Source organism: Furipterus horrens, unplaced genomic scaffold, assembly GCF_987537825.1.
Source record: "Furipterus horrens unplaced genomic scaffold, mFurHor1.1.pri manual_scaffold_5, whole genome shotgun sequence".
NCBI classification, from domain to species: domain Eukaryota; kingdom Metazoa; phylum Chordata; class Mammalia; order Chiroptera; family Furipteridae; genus Furipterus; species Furipterus horrens.
Genome location: NW_028327175.1, coordinates 52,259,608 through 52,284,154, shown reverse-complemented (window position 1 = coordinate 52,284,154; position 24,547 = coordinate 52,259,608). Strand labels below are relative to the sequence as shown.

Here is a 24,547-nt window from a genome sequence, read left to right as displayed (position 1 = left end):
TCTATATTTTAAAGCCTTTAATATTATATACATAATATTTTCAACAGCAAATTGGCAAGTGTTTCATTTTCACCTGGAAAAGTTACCATTATTATTCTATATGAATAGTAAATTATTTGGTCAGTGGTATTTGCTTCATTATGTTACAGTGTAGTTAAAACATATTTTTATTCTAAAAAGTGTACAACACCTGACAACATTCTTCACAAGTTGAATTTTTGTTCCCCTGCACAGTTGTTCTATACTATGCATCTATGTTGTACAGTATTTGGCATATAAATAAACATAAAAGTACACCTGGTATAATCAGAAATGCTGTGAGTGTTAAGGAAGCCGTAAGGACAATGCTGAAGTAATCAGCCAGGGTGGACAAAAGATAAATACAGTCATAAGGAATTGGTGGATTAGATAAGGAGAAAGGAATGTGTCCAGGGATTTTTATATCCTAATGTGATGCAAGAGCAATGAGAAGGATGGGAGAGATGGCTAAAGGGAGGAAGAGCAGAAGTCCAGATCTCCTGGGCAGACAAGAGCTGAGCTATGAATTCCCAGGTACAGACATGCAGGGCATTGCTGGAGGGGAGTGAAGGAAAGGATGTCTGGAGTCAAGAGAAGGTGATTGCTATATGCTAAATATTTGTGTCTCCCCAAAATTCAGATGCTGAAATACTGATGCCTTTCGAAAGTGAATAGGTCATAAGGGTGGAGCCTTAAGTATTATGTATTGAATGAGGTTAATGTCATTATAAAAGAGACCTGAAAGATCCCTTCTCTTCCCCCATTTGAGGATACAGTGCAAGCACAGCTATGATCCAAAAAGAGGGCTCTCATCAGGCTGCAATCATGCTGCTGTCTGACCTTGCACTTCCCACCCTCCAGAACTGTGAGGAATAAAATTCTGTTGTTTATAAGTCACTCATCTATGATATTTTGTTATAGCAGCTCAAAGGGGCTAAGATATTGAGTCTAGAGACTTTATGAAGCATCACGAAGGATCTAAATGGCTGAGGCAACATTTGAGAAAATATATATAGGAACACTTTGCTTCAGGTACTTACTATTTCATCACCTAAAGTGCTCAAGCACAGGCTAGATGGTGACAAACAGGATGGGATTCCCACATCAGGTAAATGGTTAATGGAATGATTGGAATAATTTCCATCATTCCTTCTTATTCTCAAAATTCTGTTATTTCCACCAGGAAAAAAAAAAAACATTAAGTTAATTTGATCTTGCACAAGGCATAAACATTTATAATTAGGAGTCAAAATTATACAGGGCCTATGGCAGTTAACTACAGGTATGAATGAAGTTTAAAATGCTATAATTCTGAAGATCCGAGAATCCTGTTTCTCCATTCCACAGGAGAGAAAACTGAGGGCCAAGAAGAGCACATGATTTGTTTAACGTACGAGACAAGTTTGACAACTCTGGATTCTGGGTTAATCTCTTTTGTCCACTACACCATGTTGCTTTTAAGCCATTTACATTTTGTACTGATATGCAAATTGGTAATAATAGATGGCATTAGCTGGCTAGATCTACATGAACAAAGAGAATTACAGATTTGAGACAGGAGTGCCCATAATTCTTTTTCCTAGGATGCTAAAAATGTTTTAATGAAAACATCCAGATAATTGAAACCTGGCCATTTTATTTTTAAGGTATTTTAAAAAATAATTATTTATTCTTGATTTTACTTTACTGAATATTCAATAAGTAGAGATATTGATCTCATTTCTATGAGGTTCTCAAAATAAATGATTCACTTGAGAAGTGTATTTTAAAAAAAGAGAGAAAAAAAAGTGATCATACCTAACATAACCAATAATGGAACAACCTTCTCATGCTCTGCACTGAGAAGAAAACATGTAATTTTTAGTATTCTTGCCAACAATGCTTAACCTGAATCCAACCATACACAACAATCAGATATATGTTGTGAGACATTTTACCAAATGATGGGTCTGGGTTTTGCAGAAATATTAATGTCATGAAAAAATTTTGTTAAAGTGGAGGAATTGTTTTAGATTTTAAAAAGACTAAAGAGATATAACAACTAAATTCACTGCATATCTTGATAAGATCCATGTGAGAAAAAGCAAAATCAGATTGGGGACTATTGGAAAATTTGAATATTAACTATAAATTAGATAATTTTATTGTATCAATGTTAAATTCTTTGAATATGACAATGTTGTTGTGGCTGTGTAGAAGAATGTCCTTAATCTTAGGAGATAATCCTAAAGGATGAAGGGGTAAAGTGATAAAGTCTGTAACTATTTTCAGACTGTGCAGCCATTTTAAAAAAAAAAGTGGTATGTGTGTTCCTGTTGGGGAAAGGTAAAGTAAAAGAAGGGAGAGATCACTTATATTGAAAAATATTGGTAACTGATGATTCTAAGTGAAGTGCATTTTATTTTACTTGAAATTTTTCAAAATAAAAAGTTAGGGGAAATATTGAAAGCTTTGGAGGTTATTTTTCTCCATATAAAATATATATGATAGTACGTAAATAAAACGGGACCCTTCATACTTTGTTCAATAAATTATTACTTGCCCTGGGTAAGCATCTATTAACAAGTCTATTACGAAATACTTTGTAAGTGTTGAATAAAATGAAAAATAAATGACAAATCTAGTTGTGTGTGCTTCCTAAGGGAGTCCCTCTGTAGTTATTTGGGAATTCAGCTTTAGGGACCACATGTATCAGAAATGCTGCATACGAGATAATCAAACGTCTAGAATTGCAAAACATCAAGGTTCCATAGTCACAACTAATCAGAAGCAATGAATATGGCTTTTTTTCCCCTTTTTCAAAACCCCACCATACCCAACTAGGTCTACATTTAGCACGTAGCATATATTTTGCTCCCTAAACTGTAGAGGTTTCCCTGACTTTAACTGGAGAAAGAGTAATATAGCAGCCAGCAGGCAATGCTATGTGTGTGTGTTTCCTTAACAAAGGAAGGGCTTCTAATACACCCGGTGTTTAACGGGGTGAGGTTGACTAGGGAGGTTTTCCAGAGAAAGTAGTGATGCCTGTTGAGCTAGTGGAAGGGTAAAAGGATTTTGCAAAATGTGGATAATCAGTTTATCCAAATATAAAACAAGATTTACTGTTCTCTGAATGTCTGATGGGGAGTGGTTCTCCCTCCACCCTATAATTCTTATTACTTTGCCTTTATTCATTGACAACAATCTAATGACTGTTTCCCTCATACATGAATTAAGTACTTCTATGCAGATAACTAAATATTTCTGAGTTATTCTTTGACAAGAATTATCATGGTTGGCTTAGAGCAGACAAATCAAGACTCATCCTTCGGCGCTGGGACAGAGAAAGCCAGCTTTCCCTCAAGCACACGTCTTGACAGAATCATGTGGCTATCTGAGCAAAACAGGGATTCTGTTAGCAAGGAAGAAGGCAAGGAGGATGTATGTTGGGTAGGTGACCATCAATGTCTGCTACAAGGGAACAGACTCAATACATATTTTGGAAGGCCAACAGGTATTAGGAGATGAAGGTCAGAAGACAAAAATGGTACTAATGAATTTGGGCTTGCACCTCTGGGAAATGGTGGTACTATAAACTGAGATAGAGAATATAGCAGAGAAGGCATATTTGGGAATAAGATAATAAATTCTGGATTTTTAATAAGTTAAATCTGAGATATCTTGGAATATTAAAGTGTAAATATATAGCAAACATTACAAGTTCCAGGTAGAACACTGAATTGGAGATATATATATACATACATAGAGAGAGAGAGAGATTTGCGTATCATCAGCATATGGTAAAAATGAAAACCATAGAGTAGTTAGGGCACTCAAGGAGAGTCTATGGCATGAGAAAAGCAGTGGACAGAAGAGGAACCTGTAAGTAAGATAGAAGAATGGCTAGGAAGGTTTCACAGAGGCTTCAAGAGAATAGTTTCTCATTTTGGAACCTAAATAGAGAGCTTTGAGACATAAAATAACAGATGCTGTCAAATGTGGAAGAAAGGTCCAGTTAGCCACCATTTAAAGATGTCATTGGATCTGCTAATATGAAATCACTAATGACTCAGAGGTAGTGGAATGTGAAAGCAGTAAGCAGAGAAGGAAATGGAAAGTAAGGAAGTAGAGAGAATGATATAAACTAATACTCTGAGTCGTTTTGATGAAAGGGGAAACAAAGATGGAGTATATTTGAGAAGGGGGGAAATTAGTATATTATAGGTTAAGAGTAAAGAATCAGTAGGAAGAGAAGAGTTGAAGAGAGAGGAGAGAGACGAAATATGGGATTATGTCTGGAAGGCACCAATGAGGGTGAGATGGGGGCAAAGAGGGAGGGGTGAGACTTGAAAAGGGGGTGGCATTCATTCTCTGGGCCAAGAATAAATGATGCAATAGAGAGAATGTACTGATGAAGCAGGCATCAAGGAAAGCAATTGTATTGCCCTCCATTTTATCAGTGATTAGGAGGCAAAGTGTATTAGTCAGGACATTTTCAAGAGCAAATAATGGAAACCAATCTCAAATAGTTTAAGCAAAGAAGGAAATCATTAGTTCATGTAACTTAAAAGGAGTATATTGGAGCTGCTGGAAAAAAAAAAAAAAAAAAAAAAAAAAAAGGAGTATATTGTCATTAGGTGCAGCCAGAATCGAAACTCAAAGCGATGTCATCAAGATCTGCCTTTTTCTTGTGTCTGTTGTCCTCCATTTACTGTATTTCACTTCCAGGCAGGCTCTGTACATGTGCTCCCACCTCCATTTTTTTTTTCATGCTACTTAGCACCAATGATCTCAAGAGGAGAAAGTGCCTCTTTTCTAATTATGCTTTCAAAATCCCCAAAAAAGATTTTAATTGACTCACATTGGGTCAGATGCCTACCCCTGAACCAATCACTATGGTTATCCACCCAAACCACAGATATAAGAATGGTGAATGGAAGGTTTTAGTATCAGAATAAAAGGGCAATGGATACTGAGCAAGCAATAAGAGATATCCACTTCCAAAGGTATTAGGAGTGAAGACTTGTGAGAAACAGAGATTTGCGGTAGTCCTTTTAAAATATAAAGGAAGAGGACTTCAGGTCAAGATGGTAGCTAGGCAGACATGGCTCGCCTCTTCACACAACCACATTAAAATTACAGCTAAAATATAGAACAACCATCACTCAGAAGCTTCAGAAATCAAGTTGAATGGAAGTCTGACAACTACCAAAGTAAAGAAACCACATCTCTCCAGACTAGTAGGAAGGGTGGAGATACCCATGCATGATGGATAAAAATTAGGGAGGGACATCTCAGGAGCAAGGAGTCTCAGCCCCACACCAGGCCCCCCAGCCCAGGGTTCCAGTGCCAGGAAGATAAGTCCCCATGACTTCTGGCTGCAAAATCCAGTGGGGATTGAGTCTGTGGCAGAAATTGCTGGAGCCCCAAGCAGTTCCTCTTAAAGAACCCATACATGGACCCACCTACTCAGACTCGCTCACTCTAGGCTCCCGGACCAGGGCAGCAGCTTGAAAGGCACCAGTGGCATGTTGGGAGAAACTGAAATGTATGGCATCAAGGTGAGCAGAGGCTATTATCCCTTTTCTAAATCCTCCCCTGGAAACAGAGCCTTAGAGCCAGCAAGCTGGTGCCATATCTGAGACTCCATCAACCTGGCTAACACCATTTGGCCTGCCTTGGAGATCCCCACAGACTCTGCTGCACCCAACTTATGGCCCTATCCAAGCTGCTTTTCCATATGAATGGCTCGGTCTTGGCTCCTGCTTCACAACTTCCTAAATCCCTTCAAACAAGCAACAATTGGCCTCAGTGAGCCCCAGGCCTGGCACTAGCAGCAGCCAGCCTAGATTCACAGCATGGCTTTGCCTGCAAATCTTTAAGCCCAACACAAATAGCAGCCATCTCAGATTGCTTTATAGCCCAGGCAGGGTGGCCACAGGCAGAACACAGGTGGGGATGACCTTGGCCTGCACCACCAGGAAACCACAGAGACTGTGCAACCAGTGGACAGCTTTAGACCCTGACCCTGCACAACTGACCATTCACTGAAAGTGGAGGTTGGTGATAAGTGGTCACAGCCAATCCTTGCAACTGACTGGCTTAGGTAAATCCCTCCCATTGATTTGCCAACAGCAACCAAGGCTCAACTACAAGAGGAACGTGTACTTAGCCCACATGAAGGACATACCTCGAGAACCCAGCTTGAGTGAAAGGGGAGGCTGTGCCACTGGACCCTACAGGACACCTACTACATTATGTCACACTACCAAGACATGGAATCAAAGCAGCTCTACCTCACACACAGAAACAAACACAGGGAGGCTGTCAAAACAAGGAGACAAAGAAACATGGCCCAAATGAAGAACAGATCAAAATCCAGAAAAAGAGCTAAATGAAATGGAGATAAGCAATCTGTCAGATGTAGAGCTCAAAACACAGGTTATAATGGTGCTCAAGGAACTTAGTGAGGACCTCAACAGCATAAAAAAGATCCAGTCAGAAACAAATGATACACTAATTGAAATAAAGAACAATTCACAGGGAAACAACAGTAGAGTCGATGAAGCTTAGAATCAAATCAATGATTTGGAACATAAGAAAACAAAACAACCAATCAGAATAGCAAGAAGAAAAAAGAATACAAAAGAATGAGGATGGTGTAAGGAGCCTCTGGGGCAATTTTAAGTATTTCAACATTTGCATCATGGGGGTGCCAGAAGGAGAAGAGAAAGGATAAGAAATTGGAAATCTACTTGAAAAAATAATGAAAGAAAACTTCCCTGATTTGGTGAGGGAAATAGACATGCAAGTCCAGGAAGCACAGAAAGTCCCTAACAAGATGGATGCAAAGAGGCCCACTCCAACACACATCATAATAAAAATTCCAAAGGTTAAAAATAAAGAGAGACTCTTAAAAGCAGCAAGAGAAAAGAAGTTAGTCCCCTGTGTGGGAGTTCCCATAAGGCTGTCAGCTGATTTCTAAAAGAAACTTTGCAGACTAGAAGGTATTGGTAGGACATATTGAAAGTCATGAAAAGCAGGGACCTACAGCCAAGATTGCTCTACCCAGCAAAGCTATCATTTAGAATCGAAGGGCAGCAGATACAGGGCTTCCCAGACAAGGTAAAGCTAAAGGAGTTGATCATCATCAAACCATTATTATCTGAAATGTTAAAGGGTCTTATTTAAGAAAAAGATCAAAACTATGAATAATAAAATGGCAATAAATACAAATCTCTTAACAATTAAATCTAAAAAACCAACTAAGCAAACATGAAGAACGGAGACAGAATCATTGATACTGAGAGCATTTTGATGGTTGCCAGATGGGGGGGGGAGAGGGGGGATAAAGAAGTACAAATAGGTAGTGGCAGAACAGCCATGGGAATGTACAGTATAGTATAGGTAAAGGAGTAGCCAAAGAACTTATATACATGACCCATGGACATAAACAACAGTGGGTGGATCACCTGAGGGTTTGGGGGGTGCTGGGTAGAGGGGAGCAAAGGGGGAAAAGTCAGGACAACTGTAATAGCATACTCAATAAAATGTAATTTTAAAAAACTAAGAAAATATATAATGGGAGCTTAACTTTCTTTCCCAAGTAAGAAGATTGACAAGCAGAAACATAAAGAATCCACCTCAGGTTGACTAAGTCATCACAGACATGATTTCATCCAACAGTGCTTGGCTACTCAGAGGGTAAACAAAAACACTAGTGCTATGTAGGTGCTAGGCATTGTTCTTAGTGCTTATACTGACTCATTTAATCCTCATAACATCTCACTGAGAGTTTTATCAGGATCAAATTGTGTAGGAGCAGAGGAGGTTGATCATGGTATTGAGATCTCACTGAAGAATGCAGTGGAAGTAGAAGGCTCTGAGGGGATCAAGACTTCATGAAAGCCAAGGGTGGAGGAGGGGTCAGAAGGAGGGCAATGGATAGAAGAAGTTGGTGTTCTAAGGGTTAATTGGGGCTGGGGAGTTAAGAGAGAGACTTGGAAGGACAGGTTGCGGTCAGAGAGTAGAATATTGAGTTTGATATTTTAGGGAGATTTCAGATTCATTTCTGCCTGATTTTTTTTTCCCTGTCACTAGTATCATAAAATACAGCCTTAACACTCATCTAGACCAGAGTCTCTGGTTGAGTCCCAGCTTTAGATGAATAATCATGAGGAAAAAAATGAACTTCTTTGTGGCTCCTATCTCTTCAGCTATAAACTAGATGTGATAAAATGCCTACTTCATTATGTGAAAATGAAATGAACTGGTGAATGTAAGGTGCCCTCAACATACTATGTCTGGTATATAGTAGATGCTCAATCTACTATACACATTAACTATCACTTTTGCAGTATTATCATTGTTATTATCATTAGCTTATACATAGTTAAGAGAAACTTTAAAGAAACCTTTATGAGTGCAATGCTCAGTGTCTCATCATGTATTCCTGAGACTTAGCACAGACCTGACACACAGAAGGGACGTAGTGAATGGATGTGGTACCCAAATTATCTGTTCTTTTTCATTTCAGGAATTATCTACTCTAACATCTTTGAGGGAAAATCTTTTTTTTCACATCTTCTTCTGATTCAGTCCACATTGAAACCTGTTTCTCTGCCTGACTTCATTAAACAAGTATTTACTGAGACCTGCTTTGTGTCTGGCATTATTCTAGGAACTGGGGATATTAATAGTGGCTAAACAGACATGAATTTGCTTTCATGGAGCTTACAGCCAGAGGAAAAGCATATCTTACAGAAAAACCTTACAAAGAAATATAAAATTATAACTATGATACATGCTACTAATGAGAGGCTATCGAGAGGAGAGAAAGTTTCTCTGAATAAATGATAACTGAGCTAAGAATGAAAAAGAACTAATTTGACAAAAGGGACTGAAAGAGCCCTCTAGGCAAAGGGAACAGCATATGCAAAGTCTCTGTAAGAAGGAGCCCATCAAGAATAAGAACTTCTGTGGTTGAAGCAGAGATAGAGAGACTGTGTTGTGCTGGATAATGCTGGAAAGGAAGGTGATGGTCAGAGTAAGCAGGGCTCAGAATTTCCACTCATTCTACCACTAGTGACCACACTGGACTATAGGATATCATTTTCCTTGATAAAGTGCTAGTCTAAGCCATGAACACAAGGCTTTACTTTACTCTTTCCTTAATATCCCATTCACCAGTAGCCCAAGACTACTGAGGAGAATTTTTATAGAAAGTTTAGGAATAAGGGAAGGGGAAATATGGCATAGTTTAGAAGAGGGGACAATTGAAAATGAATAAAGACCATACTGGTCTTAAAATGTCCCAAGGCCATCTTTCCCTCCAACCTCAGCTGTTAGGGTGCTAAGCCAAGGCCATCTACTCTGGGTTTCTACCTCTAGTAATGCACTTGCAGCCTTTATTCCTGCTGGTGTTTGTTCTCTTTAACCTGTCCAGGGTTCAGGTTGTTAAGCATGACTTCCACCACTACAGATGAGAACAGAAAGAACGTTTATACATGAAGGCAGGTCCATTTCTTTGAGTTCATTTCTTCTATCACAATAAATGACCCAGGACTCCTAGGTCAGAAAACCAGTCAGGTGACTTTATACAAATTCTTTTTAACAAAAGAATTCCTGTGCTACTTGAAAACTTTTCATTCACTTAACAAGCATTTATATAGCACTTTAAATGTGCCAGCGGCTGTGCTGGTCCCTGACATACACAAAGATGTGTAAATCATGGTCTTCAGCCTGGAAGTGCCCACAAGACCAATGATTTCAGCAAAATATCTTGTGGAAGGTGCTATAACTGAGGTGTAATTGTGTTTTGTGGGAGCGCAGTAGAGGATAATTCTCCTTAGGGAAGTGGGTTGGCCTGTCTATGCCCAAGTTTCCCCAACTGTAAAATGGGAATACCCGATCTAAGCACTTGGAAAAGTGAGCAGCATAGTTTTTTGCTGTTAGGATTATTTATGCCCAGATTAAAACCTCTCAGTTATCTACTCTGCTGCCAAGTATTAACCAATGTAAAATTCCTAGGTGAAGGCAACAAGGAAGAAAAACATGCCACAGAATGACTACAACGCTTCCAAAAATAACAGAGAAATGACTTTAGATGAAGTCTTTATTCGCCTTCATGATTCGGGGTTAATGGAAGAATGAAATTGTTCTCAGGCTGTGTGGCTGCAGCTCTCAAATTCAGCGTGTATAAAAATCACTTGTGAAACTTGTTGAAACTTCAGATACCTAAGCATATCCCTCCCCTCCCCACCTAAGATGCTGGTTCAGGGGATCTAAGGTGACTACTGAGGTTTACCGTCATGTCTTACTTAAAGAGTGGGGGAGATGTTTTTCTGCTTTTGTTTTTTCTCCTAATTATGTGAGCCACACGCTGAAATCCCTACTATTAACCTGAAGCCCATTTGGGTTCCTGCAAATCCAAAGGTTAATTCTGTTGCTTGTTCACTTGGCTCCAATGCAAGGCCTGGGTTCCTCTGAGTCCAGAATTCTCTAATAAAACTTGGAACTATTTTACCTTTCTCTGGGAGTAGGGAAGTGGGACTGACTTCCCAACTTTTAGAAATAACTGCAGTGGTTTAACGTATCAAAAACATGAGTATACTACAGTAACAGGAGGAGATGGATCACAGTCCTTGGTTTGTATTTTTCTTATAAACAGGGTAAGCACTAAATAGGAGAAATAAAGGAAGAGGCTAAGAATATTCTGCTCTTCACCTTTCTCGAAGAAACTCCTCGAGATAAATTCAGAGGGAAGGATATTCTAACATTTTACAGACATTATAAAGCAAGAGAACCCACTCTCAGAGGGCACTCCAGAGCCCAGACAAAGCTGACCTGGGAATCCTGTTGATGAAGGGTTTCTTCTAGCTGGGTATATGCCAGATCTGTCCTCTGTATCTTCCCGTGCTGGGTCCTTGTGCATGTATACTCTCTGGACTCTGTCCCACCCCCACCAGCACCCCAGGCAGGATGAAAACCAGAATCTGCTCTACCCTGGGTTGCCAATGACAACTGGAAACTCTTGGCTGGGAAGACAGCATCCTGGGCAGCTTGTTTTTGCTCTATTCCAATCTGTTCAACTCAGTTTCCTGCCGGCAGAAGTGTTCTTTTTGTGCCAGCTTCAACCACTGAGTGCCCCAGGCATGGGCCTTGTCCCTGGAGCCGTGCCCAGTGCATGGCCCAGTGCTTGGACCTCTGCCCAGGATTTGTCAAGTGTCTGCACCAGGTATCTGTCCCTTCAACCATCTACCCTCCAATCTTCTCCTTGGAACAATGGGATGAGAAGCATCCATCCTTATCACTTTTCTAAGCTTCTTCATGCCCTTGTTAAGGGAATGGGCCCTGTGTGGTTGCATGCCCTGGTTCAATCAGAGGGCGGGTACTGGGAGTTATAAAGGCATTTAAGGATTCCTTCAGAGCCCTCAAGTGGTCATAAAACATTTAAAGGGCCTTTGGGCCCTGGGCTGTGGATTCTTGAGGAACCAGGACCTGAACGCAGCCTTAGCTTACAGGACCCTTCTAGAACTTCTCCATCCTTGAGATCTTTTGGCTAAATATAGCCTTTCAGAGATGGGGGAGGTGGAACCTAGCTAATTATAGCCTCAAAGAGCTTGTATGTGAGGCTGAACCTATCAAACTACACCCCCAGGATATTATACAGCCATTCAACAGCTGCTTTCTGGGTGCTCTAGACAGGCCCTAGGGGTGGGGGCATGCCACAGGAGAATGGCCTAAAGGGAGAGGAAGAGTCAAATATGTGGAAGGAAGAAGAACCATCCACCACCCACCACCCAGACTGACAGGACTGGAATTGATGCTGGGAGCTCCTGCTGCATAAGAATTCCCACACCAGGTTCCCAAGTGCAGAGATTAATGCCATATTTAAATCTCTATAGTTGAATGGGTTCAGAAAATTGTAGGAAAGTAAACATACTATTCAACCGTTACTAGGTGGGTAGCCATCACATATGTTACATATCTAAAAATTTAAATCAGAACAGTTTGAACCTTTCCATATCTAATTCTTAATAGTAGTTCCAAGCTGGGTTAGTGTTATTTTTAACAAAACCAAGGCTGCTCTTTCCACCTAAAAAAGGTAGTTAGCCCTTCGACATAAATATATATATATATATATATATATATATATATATATAATGCTTTGTTTCCAAAACCATAAGCAAGAGAGCCAGTTTGTTTTTTTTTTCTTCTAATTTAGGAATCTTTGTTTACATATGTAAACAGAAAGATGGGCCCCGTCCGGTTTCTGGAAGCAAGTCTAGTTTGCAGAATAGGCAGTTAGAAAAATCTCATTGGTACCTTCATATACAGCAAATTTGGAAAGAAAAGCACTAGTGGACCAAAAGCCATATTAAATGCTAAATGTAATTGCCATATGACTGACTATAGTCACAATAAAAAAATAGTCTAAACTTTAGACCCACAGTTTCGTTGACAGCTTCTTTTTCATGTCTAATCATTATATAATAAGTCCTGGAGTAAATGGTCATTGACAGCATTACTTACCAAATTCCCACATTCACATTGAGCTGGAACTACTTTCCACATTCCACTTTTAAAAAGTCACTAAAAATTCTTTGGGTCACAGGAGTAAAATTAAACATACTTCCATGGATAATGGTAAATAAAATTGTAATCTCTAGTCCTGGGTGTAAAGATAAGCTTTACTCCAAAGCATTTTCAAGTCAAATAACTTCAAACGATAAACTTTTCTTTAATATACTTATGGACAAAAATATTCCACAACAACTTTAGGGGAAAAAAACAACAAACTACACTTATATGCAGTATGAAAATGTTCAAAATATTTTTCCATAAAACTACAGTTATTATCAAGGGTTTACTAACCATTTAGGATTTTAGAATATTTACTGTCTAATCTTGGCATACTACAGTTTTTGGCTATACACATAAACTCATAATATCAACACAGAATATTTTTACAGCAGCAGCAGCACTTTTAAACATGTAAAAACATGTTACAGGTTATAAAACAGCAATAGAGTCCAAGTACAGTCAAAGTAATCTCAGATTAAAACTGGCATCAAGTTCTAACAAACATATTCACCTACCAAATAGCACTAGAGATTGGATTGATTATTAAAATTAAAAAAACAAGTAGGATACCAGACTATTGTGTAGTATAATGTGTGTTTGTGTGTGTGTGCGTGCGTGCATGCACTGAAAACTCCAGCAGAAAATAGACAGAAAATCCCAACCAGTCCTATGAGAAGCAGTAACATCTTCCTATCTCTCTCTCTCTCTCTCTCTCTCTCTCTCTCTCTCTCTCTCTCTCTGAGAACTGCTTTCATTTTGACCCAAATTTGCTGGCACACTTGAAATGATTTTACCTTTCTCATTACAAATTCATCTGAAGTAAAACTGTAGAATCTTCAAATTTAGAGCATCAAAAATTATTTATCTTAAGGAAATGGATTCTGCTAGTACTTAATTTTATATACTATTTCTTTTCTTTTGTCATTCATTTGGTATTAAATTTTACAAATTTAGTCTAAGGCCAACCAGTGATCTGCCTGGGAAACTTGCCTTAGCAGGCAGATGTCCAAATCAGAAAATAACCCATCCTCATAGAAGAAATATGCACAAACATTTACACATCATACAAAATAAGGTTGAAATGGGCGGGGCCACTTGACTGACATCCATTTGTCACTTTCATTGGAAAATTTCATGGGCAGCTTCCAATATGCTTAGACAAATTTAGATGAATGGAAGCATTGACTAATGATGCCATTATCTATATACCAAATATAAATGAAGGCCTGAAAATCCTGAGTCATTCATGTGAGCTACTAAAATGACAAGGGAGGGAAACTTAGAAAATGATAAAATGTCTTGAGATGGCAAATTAGTAAAAAGAAATAGCATTTAGATATGTAAAAAGAAAATATGCTTCATATCTGGAAAAAGATATAATTCTAGTGAAACAGTCTAGTCTTATGAATTGCAAAAACTGCATTACGTACAATCTTTTTAGCAATAAAATTATTTTAACCATTAGTAACTAAGGGTTGTTATTTTAGGAGAATGAAGCCAATACATTTGTTTTCCTGAGGCAGACAGGGGCGGTATGGTGCTATTCATGAACTTCATTAATATTCATTAATTTTTAAAGCAGTTTGGTTAGCTTTGGTCATTATCTATACAGATATTTTATCTTTAAATAAAAATAATTATAAGAATTTCATTATATAAAAATGTAATTAGCATGAAATTCCAAACCTATGTTTTCATTAGAGGATATTATTCATAGGAGGGCCTATATTTTTCATAAGGGTTTGTTTTAATTGAATTCCTGGAGTAAAATTCTAAAAATCATAGTGACTAAAATAACCTAAAGGTAACCAAAAGTAAACCAAAAATACTTTTGTAAAATTTCTGAATTCATTTCCACTTTAAAGAATACCATAGCTGACCCAATTAGCTCTGCAAATGAATTTGGTTGTTTGACATTCTTTTAGATTTCACAGTAGACTATTTTCACCCATCAAGCACCTTAGATTCCCAAAGATCCCAGTGCACATTTAGAGGTTATTTACCTTATGAAGTAACTAAATCCAGATGAGCATAGAGCTCACATCACTGTAAAAAGAAATTGTTTCCTCATGTTTACCACTCCCATTCAGGGACAAGAAACTGAAAACTCTGAAAATTACCCTTGTGCAACCAGGAAATTGTGGAGAGAAATGCAAAATAGTTTTATAGTTTTATTTGTAAATAAGCCCAGCCATAGAAACCATATAATACTATGCTCTGCAGAAGTCCTCTGGCCTTTGTACATCAGGCTTTTTACACTAGAACAGATTAACAACCAGGGCAAATAATTCATGTGCATGGAGTTGGAAATGGAATCTTCCACATCTCCTTGATTCATGTCCACGCTAAAGTACAATGTTGAGCAGTACTTTGTGGATTATAAGAAAATAAATAAGTAAAAATTAAAATTCAGGGAAATTTTTGAGGCATGGCCAACGGAAAAATTCACTATAGCGAACAGCTAAACTTACAAGAAAACACATTTCTGTGTGTGTGTGTGCATGTGTGTGTGTATGTTAAAGACTGCCTGCTCTGTAACTACATTTGAATTTGTTTTACTTGTGTTTGTCGCAAGTACCTTCTAGTACCTTAAAAACACCTCAATTGCATTTTCTTTAGATTTTGTTTAGACTTTTGCTTTTTTGCTTTGTGTTCAAGTAAACTGGCCCCTTGGGACTAGCACATTTTTTTTCTGTGTAGGGCACTTTGAAAATTAGGGGAAAGCATCTTGCTTCTTGTTATCAAAGATACATGACTGTAGACGTACTTTTTCTAAGAACATGGTTACTAACAGCTGACCAACAAAGAGCAAATCCAGTGCCTGGCTCCCTAAGTGCCTAAATGGAATAAATCTGCCTCCCCACCCCTCACAATATTATAGTGAGATAATGAACAGCATTCTCTTCAAAGATATGTATTCACTCTGACTTATTGTTGAAGAGTAGAAAAGAATGTTGTTGCACCCACAAGTGGGCAGATTTCCAATTCAAGGGAGCAGGCTTTGGTTTGCCCACTTTAGGGGTACTGAACCCTTTGAGTGATCCATATCTGACTTAACATTACATGGGGGATACAGCAACAGTCTCTGATTTCCTGGGTCTGACCGTAGTTAAGGGGCCTTCCAAACTATACACAAAGTTAATGTCAGTGTTCAGCTCCTCCACGAAAACCTGTGGCCCCCAAGTGGCACTACTTCATGAACGCCTACAGTCACAACTCTGCAAGTCAGGCAGGCCTTGGCCTCTCCAGCAGTCTGAGCAGAATGAAAGTGTCCATATGGAAATACGGAATGGAAAGCGTTAATCGGAGTCCCCCAACCCTGGGAGTGGGGGGAGGGCGCCAGGAGCATCTCAGCGGGAGAGCAACTGGAAACCACAAACACCCAAACTGAGCAGCAGCGACTTAAACTGAACCTGGAAACCTGGCTTAAGGTTAAGAAGTCAGTTAAGTTTAGACTCAATGGTGTAATCAAGGTATCAGAACAGACTCATTAAAGACAGAATAGGTGGTACACCACTGCCTTCAAATAGCAAAGACTTCTTTTAGGTTGCAGTTGAAGCCTCAAAATACATTTTATGACTCTAATGCCCTTTATTCCGAATGATCCCTTAAGTGTCTCCAGAAAACCACCCCGCCCCACGCCGCCCCCTCTGGCTTTGCCCTGCTATAGCTTCCAGGTAACCTTTGTTGCATGGTCGGGAATGCAAAGCAACAACCTTCGACCCTGTCTGTGTGTGCATCCTCCCACCATCCGCAGCCAACAGGCTGCAGGACCAATTCACCCCTCCGCAGCCCTAGCCCCCTCCCCCGCTACGCTGCGCCCAGCCCCAACCACCCGCGCGCCCCTCCTCAGTCCTTTCTGCACTCGCTACCCCGGGGGCTGTCCCTTATCTCCCCCACAAAACCCCCGGGCGCTCTTAGCGCCCACCAGCAAATTCCTAACAGCCCCAGCCTTCAAGGAAAACGAGGGGGGGGGGGTAAAAAAAAGGCCATGACATCATGGCAGGTTTATTTGGGTTTGTTTGTTTGCTTGTTGGCGCGATTAAATACTCGTGGAAGGTGAACGTACCCCACACAGGAGAAGTTTGATGTTGACAAACTTCTGGTGGCAGCGAGACTGTGTCAGCACAACTTCCGGGATAATGAGAGCTGCTTTGCAGGGAGCGCGGCAGCGGCGGCGGGAGGCGGCCGCAGGACGGAACAGCAAATGCTATTCAGCCCGAGCAGTTTCAAGCCGCCCGAGCTGGGGAATTACTGTAGTCGAGCTACGGCTCTTACCACCGGCGCTGGATCTGGGCGCGCGTTAGGGGGGGAAACTGCAGGCACAGGGCGCCGAGAGGAGAGCTTTCAAGTTACTTTGCTCCATCCTTGCACTCGGCTGAGGCTTGCAGGCTGCGTCGTAACTGCAAACATCTTGTTCCCTGCTTCTTTGGGCGGCTGCCCTGGACCCAACCAACTTTTTTCTCCCCCCAAACTCCCTCTTTGTTTCAAATAGGACTCTCCAAAATTTATTCTTGGGAAGACTGACAGCCGGGGTCAAGAAACAGCTGTTGAAGTTAATGTTTCTTCCTCCCACTTCGTCTGATGGTTGTGCCCTGCCAAGACAAAGTGAGAGGCACTGCCTGGTGGCTTCTTTAAACAGACATGCATTTAGCCAAAAAAAAAAGGGGGGGGGGCGGTACGGGGGTATTTTCCAGTGTATCATACAATTTGATCAGAAATGCAACAGCATGTGCCTTTAAACTTGTGCTGATTACTTGCTGAAAAGATGCTGCAGCTTTTAGTTTTCAACACTGAGCTTCGGGGGAGGGTATGGCGGGAGACAACGTTGACACTTTCCACGGTTTGGTAAAGGGACAACTATTTTAAACCTTCCTCCCTCTGATCCACCTCTCAACCTTCTTAAAGGTAGAATGGCACAAGGGAGGGAGAAAAAAGTTGCATTCCTTTGCAAGGTTTAATTCACATTTCAAAATTCAAATTATTGTGCAGAACAGGGGTTTTCCTGGAATTAGGTAAATTGTTTCTTATTTGGAGACTTAGGCCCAACCTGGAAGGTGCTTCTGCAAGCTCTTGGTGGCTCTTGGCTTTCTCTAGCTCCTCTTCCCTTCCCCAAAACAACTCCTTCCTGTTTGCCCAGAAGACCTACACTGGGGAAAGCTACCCTGTTCATTCCGCTGCATTCTCTAGTATGAAGGCTGGTTTGAGTCTAGTCCTTCCTCAGTTCTGCTTTTTAGAGTTCCCTGTGGACTGCTGATGGGCCCCTTCGAGCTGTCCTGAGTCTCCATCCCCTTAGACCTCCCCAGGTGTCCATCCTCTGTAGTGGGAGTGGGCAGGTGGGGACTCTATTCCTTCCATATCAAGAGGGTTTAACCACACCTCCAATGAACCCATTCTCTTTTGGGAGCGTTCTGCTTCCTGAGCCTCTTTCATACACAATCATAAAAGGATATAAAAGGCCCTCCGTCCACACCACCAGGTTATCCTGTCAGCACATCGCAATGCGATGCCATCACAAAGTGATATTGCATCAGCCCCAAGGATATTTTAGGAAGCTCTCAAGCTAGGTCCAACAAGCCTTCTTGCATGCATGAGGCCCACACTGCCAAAATCAGGGCTGCAGAGCTGCCAGACCCGTGGCTATGATGCCCTGTTGCTCCCACCCCACCCCCCAAACCAGTGGCTACCCAAGCCTCTCTTTGCCTTGCTCTCATATCACCACCTTGTTTTTCCTCATGTCTCTGCAAAGTGTTTTGGTCCACCTTTTGATGTATTTCCTGTTTTTCTGCCTATCATGGTCACTCGCTGAAGCCTTAATTAGTATTTCTTCCTATTAACTACAAATCAACTGACTTACACTTGGAGTTGCAGTGGCTGCTGCACATACAGCCTGCAACTTGGGTGTGTACAGGCCTCCTTGACTTGTTTGACTTGGGTGAACTTTTCTCATTCTTCAGACTCTGGATCTCCCAGTAGGTTGGCACAATGGCAGCAGCCAAGAATCTGCACTACCCTCAGCAAGTGCCCCCTTCTCTGAGTTCTGCTAATGCAATCCAGCAGCCAACTGACTGAAATTCCTTCTGCTTTATTGTTCTCAGTCCTTAGAGAGGCCAATGCTCAGCATTGAGCAGGGCTGTGAGGCAGACCTCCACTGATTCTGGAGTTGTAATTCCCCACTGCTGGCTCCTGCAGTTTTATTACAGCCTCTTTTTTTTCCCCATAAGATTGACAGACATAAACCTCCAGTGTGAAGGCCTGCAACAGCACCCTTAAAGGCTTCTTTGTGTGGAAATGTAACCTTAGGGCAAAGTCGGCCCAGCTCCAGGAAAGGCACATTATCCTGCTACAGGGAAGTACTGTGCTGGGACAAACCTCAGGATTTCTCCTTCTGGCTGGCTACCTGGGATCCTCTCAGGGACAATGCTTTTTTCCTCTATTTTTTATGGAGGGACTTGGGGGTATTGGTAATGCTGTAAGAGGAGACCTGGAGTGGCTGTCCAGGGAACTCTACATGCGATCAGAGTGATCAGATGTCCTCCCTTCTGTGAGTGGGTCTCTAAATGCAACCGTAGATGAAGGCATCCCCTGGCGGGGTGGGAGTTAGCACCATTTGTTCCTCTTAGACCTGATGCTACCATGCTCAAACGGAATGCCTTTGGATCACTTAGAGGATCTGATCTATTTCTGCAGGTTTCGGGTTAGACAAATTACTCCAAAAGGCAAGGGTGAAAGGTATAGAATCCTAATTTATCATGCAGGATTAAAGTCAGATTTAAATCAGGTAGAATTATTAGAAGATTTAGAGCCGTGTCTTTTTCCAAAGAGAACAAGGACTAAAGAATGCTCTTCGTTTAAGTATAGTGAGGTTAGGAATGTAGCATCTTATGTTTGGAGTTTTTTTTCTCTACCTATTAAATGTTTACTCACATTTTCAATCCGTCAAATAAAATAGTAATAGGAAATTTGATTATTAGATATATATGGATAGGCATTAACTGTTCCATATAGATAAATGGAAAAAAACAAGAGACGAAGGTATACACTTATCATTACAGAGGGCTCCCAGTAGGAACAGAGACTGTGCCTGAATTAAGGGACAGGTGAGATATAGCTAGTTAGAGAAGATGAAATTGGAATCAGGGAGAGCTGAGAAAGACACGAACCGTTCATATGGAATCCAGTTGATATGTGATCATTCAGTCTTATAGCCTCAGGAGCTGGAGTTATTAGTATAGAAAGGTTCATACAATGCTTTTACTCAATGTTTTTGGAAAATGTATTCTCACAGTCAAGAACATGGACAGTGAAGGCAATGAAAACAAGGAGATGTCTTTAGATCAAATTCAAGATTGCAGAATATGAACAGAAATTTTTAAAAATACACATGCAATTCCTCTCCCTACTTCCCCCATTCCTAAATCTAGAGTGGGGGGAGTTTAATTTAGGATTAAAAGGTTCCCTGTTGTTTCTCTTCTAGCTTTTCCTCCAGTTATCCCATCCATACTCCAGTTCTGGTTTTGGGCAGAACTGCAATTATCCTTTGTAGGGAATTTCATGAACTTCTGTGCTGGTTTTCTAGTGTGGGAAAATGTCCAGTGGGGAGGCTAAGACCACCAAACTAGTTTCATTATGACCCAAGGTACACTTAAACTCAACCTTTCAGTGGTACGTGACTGGCCCAGAAAACCCTTCCTCTACAATGCTCATTAAAATGTTATTTACATTTTACAGTATGGTCCCAAGCCATAAATTGGAATTTTATCTTGGCAAATAGAAAAAAACAAGTACTCTTGTGATATCTAGGCCTGCAAAGTTTTAACTTCTACTATGGACCTGCTGGTGATTCGCAAAATAGGGTCAGAGCATTGGAGAAAGCTCTTCCCATTTCAGTTCAGAAGAGAAGGCAGCAAAGTGAAGAACTAAGGTAAAACCCAGGGTCACATAATTAAATGTATTAGTCAAATAGATTTTAACATTTATTTTCCTCTAATAAGTACAAAATCAACAACTGTGGCAAAAGCACATTTTATACTTTGGTCCAGAATCTATGGCAAAGGTGGAAAGTGTTCATAACTGCGCTCCATCTCCTTGCCTTGGAACTCTGTTACGTGACCAGAATTATTCCAGATCAAAAACAATATCATTAATCTCAGTCACTTTTAGATGAACCAAACTGTCTGGATTCTTACCTCAACAGGCCAAATTAAATTAACATTTTAATGATGTGTTTCTGGCATTGTTCATGCTTCATAAAGAGTAACTCACTTTATTTGACTCAAGGCAACAAGGCTAAACGAGTGATTCAAAAAATGGATCTTTTCCAGATCTGGAAATTAAGTTTCCTGCATTCTTCTGAGGCAGCTAAGATTCTTCAGAATCTACAAGTCCAGCTATATGATGCTACCACCTTTCCAAGACAACCATTAAAAATTACAGCTAGAACCACTTATGAAAATAATTTTTTGCAACATCCTCATGAAGGCCAAATGAAAGTTAGAGGACATCTCTCAAATGGCAATAGGCCAAACATCTAAGATCTCTTGAAATGCTTGACATCTTGCCACGTTGTCATCACATTCAAATCCTGGAGAAGGTATTCTCGTCTGAGTTTCACTGTCTACCAGTAAGGGGCGTGTGCAGAATAATAAGTGATCCAACTTTTAGTGCTCCAGTTAGATAGAACCCAACATGCCAAATAACATTCCCAGGAAGAGGGTTTGGGAATGTACATCAAAGATGGTATCAGCTCTTCACTTTTCTACAGCCTGATGATATCAGGTTGGGGAATCACCTTAATTCCATGCTTTGAAAAATTCTGGGATTATTGTAATTACTATATGGAACGCTCAACTGAAGACAATGAGCCTGGTTCTCAGCTGCAGGATGGTGAACAACAAAGTCAACTACACAGGGTATTTTAATAGCAAAATTTAAGTGAAGGCAATCACTTCACTGTCCCAAGAGAGCTTTTGTTGCCAAAGAGCAACCTCAGACCCTAGGATTTACACAGTACATTTTGTTTCCAAAGGTGCTTACCCCTGACAAATATCATAGTAATAAATACTTTATTTTCCTTCTAACAGGTGATATCAGAAGGTGTCTTATCATCCTTGTTCAAGAAGCCACATGCCCATCTGCAGAGAAAAGCCCACATACACAGAAAACCTTCAAATCTGTATGTCTATCAAGAGGCCTTCAACGTCACACATCTAATTATAATCTAAATATAAATATGATCATGCAATTGTCTAAATATAATCATGCAAATTAATAAATGCCATTACTTTTCAGCACTATACAAGCAGTTGACTTTTTTCTTCCAGGGCCATTTTTCAAAAAGAAACAAAGTTATTATCTCTTTGCAGGATTTATTGCAGGTATGACAATTAGAAAGAACCATAAAATCTTGCTTAAGATGTGAATACCAGGTGGATGTCTGGGCCCACTCACTAATCAAGTGATTTCTTCCCAGGCAATAATATTTGGGATTCTGATGCTTGCCTCAGCAACACTGCAAATTATTATTTTTTATCGACTTTTAAGGTTGTCCATAAGTCACTATGATGTTCAATGCCAACTCTTCACATTCTCAGAGATAAAGAGAACAAAAAGGAAAGAATGTGTAGCTCATTATCCACAAGTTATTTTCCTATAGTTTGGGATGTTGAGAATACTTTTTAGAAATTTTTCGAGGCAATGACTCCCAGACATACTTCATAAGAAAGGGATATTTTTGCATTTTATGTACTATCTCAAGAGTACATGTAAGAAGCAGTTTGTTTTCACTCTGAAGCAAGGGAAGTGACCTAAATAACTTATCTTATATTTTATAATGACTATATTTGGTTCTTCTATGATACTTTTTTACAAGCTAATACAAATATAAACTGTACCTAAAAGATCAAACAATTTTTTTTCTTTCAAAAAAATGTACACTTTAAAAATATTTTAAAACTCTTTGTGAATGGTTCATGAATCCAAGCTAAACTATAATGGTAGTTAAGTGGTACTTTCCTTATAGTTCAGAGTTCTAAAAAACCAGTTGTTACAATTAAGTGGTAAATATTATTGCACACTACATTATCACTATAGGTTATGCTATATAGCAAATATAAAGCACTTTTATCCTGGGAATTGAATATGCCATACAAAGAGAGTCCATAACTGAAGTATCTCAATAGCAACTTTTTAAAAAATGATTCTTTTATTTATTTATTTATTTAATGTGTTTTATTGATTATAATGTTACATTTGTCCCAATTTCCCTTCCCCCTTCTCCCCTCCACCCGGTGGCCCCCCTCCCTCCAGTTGTCCCCCCCTTTTAGACCATGTCCATTAGTTGTGCATATAGTTCTTCTCGACCGGAGGGAAAAAAATGATTCTTGTTGCAGCTGAATTCAGAACTCAAAGCACCTCTAATTACCCACAGTTTAGGCACAATACAGGCAGAAGAGAAAGTGTTACTCTGCTAATGTGCTTCAACTCTGCCCTGAAGGGATTACTTCCAAGAGTGGAAAGGAAGACCAAGTCTACAGAAATCTTGGCAACTTCTTATCCAGGAAGACTATAGAGCTTTCATGGATATTTGTTGTTGGCCAGGAGGTATTACCTTTCTCCAAATTCCATTCATGCAGCGGGTTTCCTCTTTCTTCCTGGGGTAAACTGCACAGTAAATACACACATTAATGAGTACCATGTCGAACATCTCTTCATTCTATGTGAACCAGGGCATGATGAACCTCTAACCTACAATGAGGAAGGAGTGGGTCATAAAAGTTACGAGTGCAGGCTCTAGAGTCACAAGTGCTGGGTTCAAATTCTGCTTCTGTCCTTAGCAGCAGTGTAATATTGAGTCATTCTCAGGTTCCTCATTGATAAAATGGGACAGAAGATTTTTAAAAATACACACCTCATGGTTCACTATCTCACCTTATTAGTATCCCCATCAAAAATACCCTGAAGCTCTCATAAGATCTGAATGAAACTCTAACCAGCCTTAGGACTAATTTGTGAATTTCCTTTCCAGTAGAGGTAAAGGGTTGCATTTTTTTCTGAAGGTTAATATCTTATCCTCAGTGTTGAGTCTCATACAATGCTTGACTCAAAAAAACCTAAGTTGGGGCAAAGACTGAGAAATCATCTGGTCAGTTTCTCTGCCCTCATACAGTTGTAGCATTTTGCTCAGAGCTTGGTTACTGATGGCCAGGTGTTGTTTCCGAACCTTATTCACTGAGGAGCTTCTTACCTTCTCCACTGGACTGTTAGGTTTTGGAGGGAAGGAGCTAGCAGGCCTTGTATTCCTCTGAGCGTTAAGGTAACACAGAACCTTGGAAATAACAGATACTCAGCAAATGTTCCTGGATTCATTATTTTGAGAAAGAATTTTGGAGTATTTATAACAAAACCGATCTATATTGAAGAATTCTACTATGCTCCTTCAAAATGGGTCTATAAGATTCTCTTTCTAGGAGTACCGTTTGGACAGTAATGTAGTATGACAGCTGTCTTCTTTTCTCCCTTCTTTCCTTCCTTCCTTCCTTCCTTTCTTTCTTTCTTTCTTTCCTTCTGGTCCTATACTAGTTAAAATATTTTTGATTGACTTTTATCATATTTCAAAGTATAATAAATAGTCATTAAAAATGAGGCTACCAAGATGGAATTTTCCCATTCCCCACACACCTATTAGAAATGACTGCTAATGGTCTGCAGTGAACTCTTCCAGGTTGTTTTATTTATTTATATTTTGATGCATATATACACTTTTATTATTAATTCATAGAAACATAGTTATACTATTCATAGTCTTTTGGAATTGGCTTTTTTCATTTAACAACACATTGTAAACATTTTTTCCACGTCAACACACACCTCATTCCTTTTTAGCACTGCATAGTACAGAAGTTTCTTATTATCCAATTATTCATTATCATTATCTAAATGCCAGTAGTTGCTAAGTTGTGTAGGG

At 39.8% G+C, this 24,547-nt stretch overlaps 1 long non-coding RNA gene across 1 annotated transcript in view; it reads right to left on the bottom strand.

Annotated features, from left to right (window-relative positions):
- Window positions 1-17,090, bottom strand: part of LOC150008624 (uncharacterized) — a 31,854-nt gene extending 14,764 nt beyond the window's left edge. Inside the window, exon 1 of the long non-coding RNA XR_016511327.1 lies at window positions 16,652-17,090. This is a non-coding gene — a long non-coding RNA (uncharacterized LOC150008624). The remainder of the gene's footprint in view (window positions 1-16,651) is intronic.
- Window positions 17,091-24,547: the final 7,457 nt, after the last annotated feature.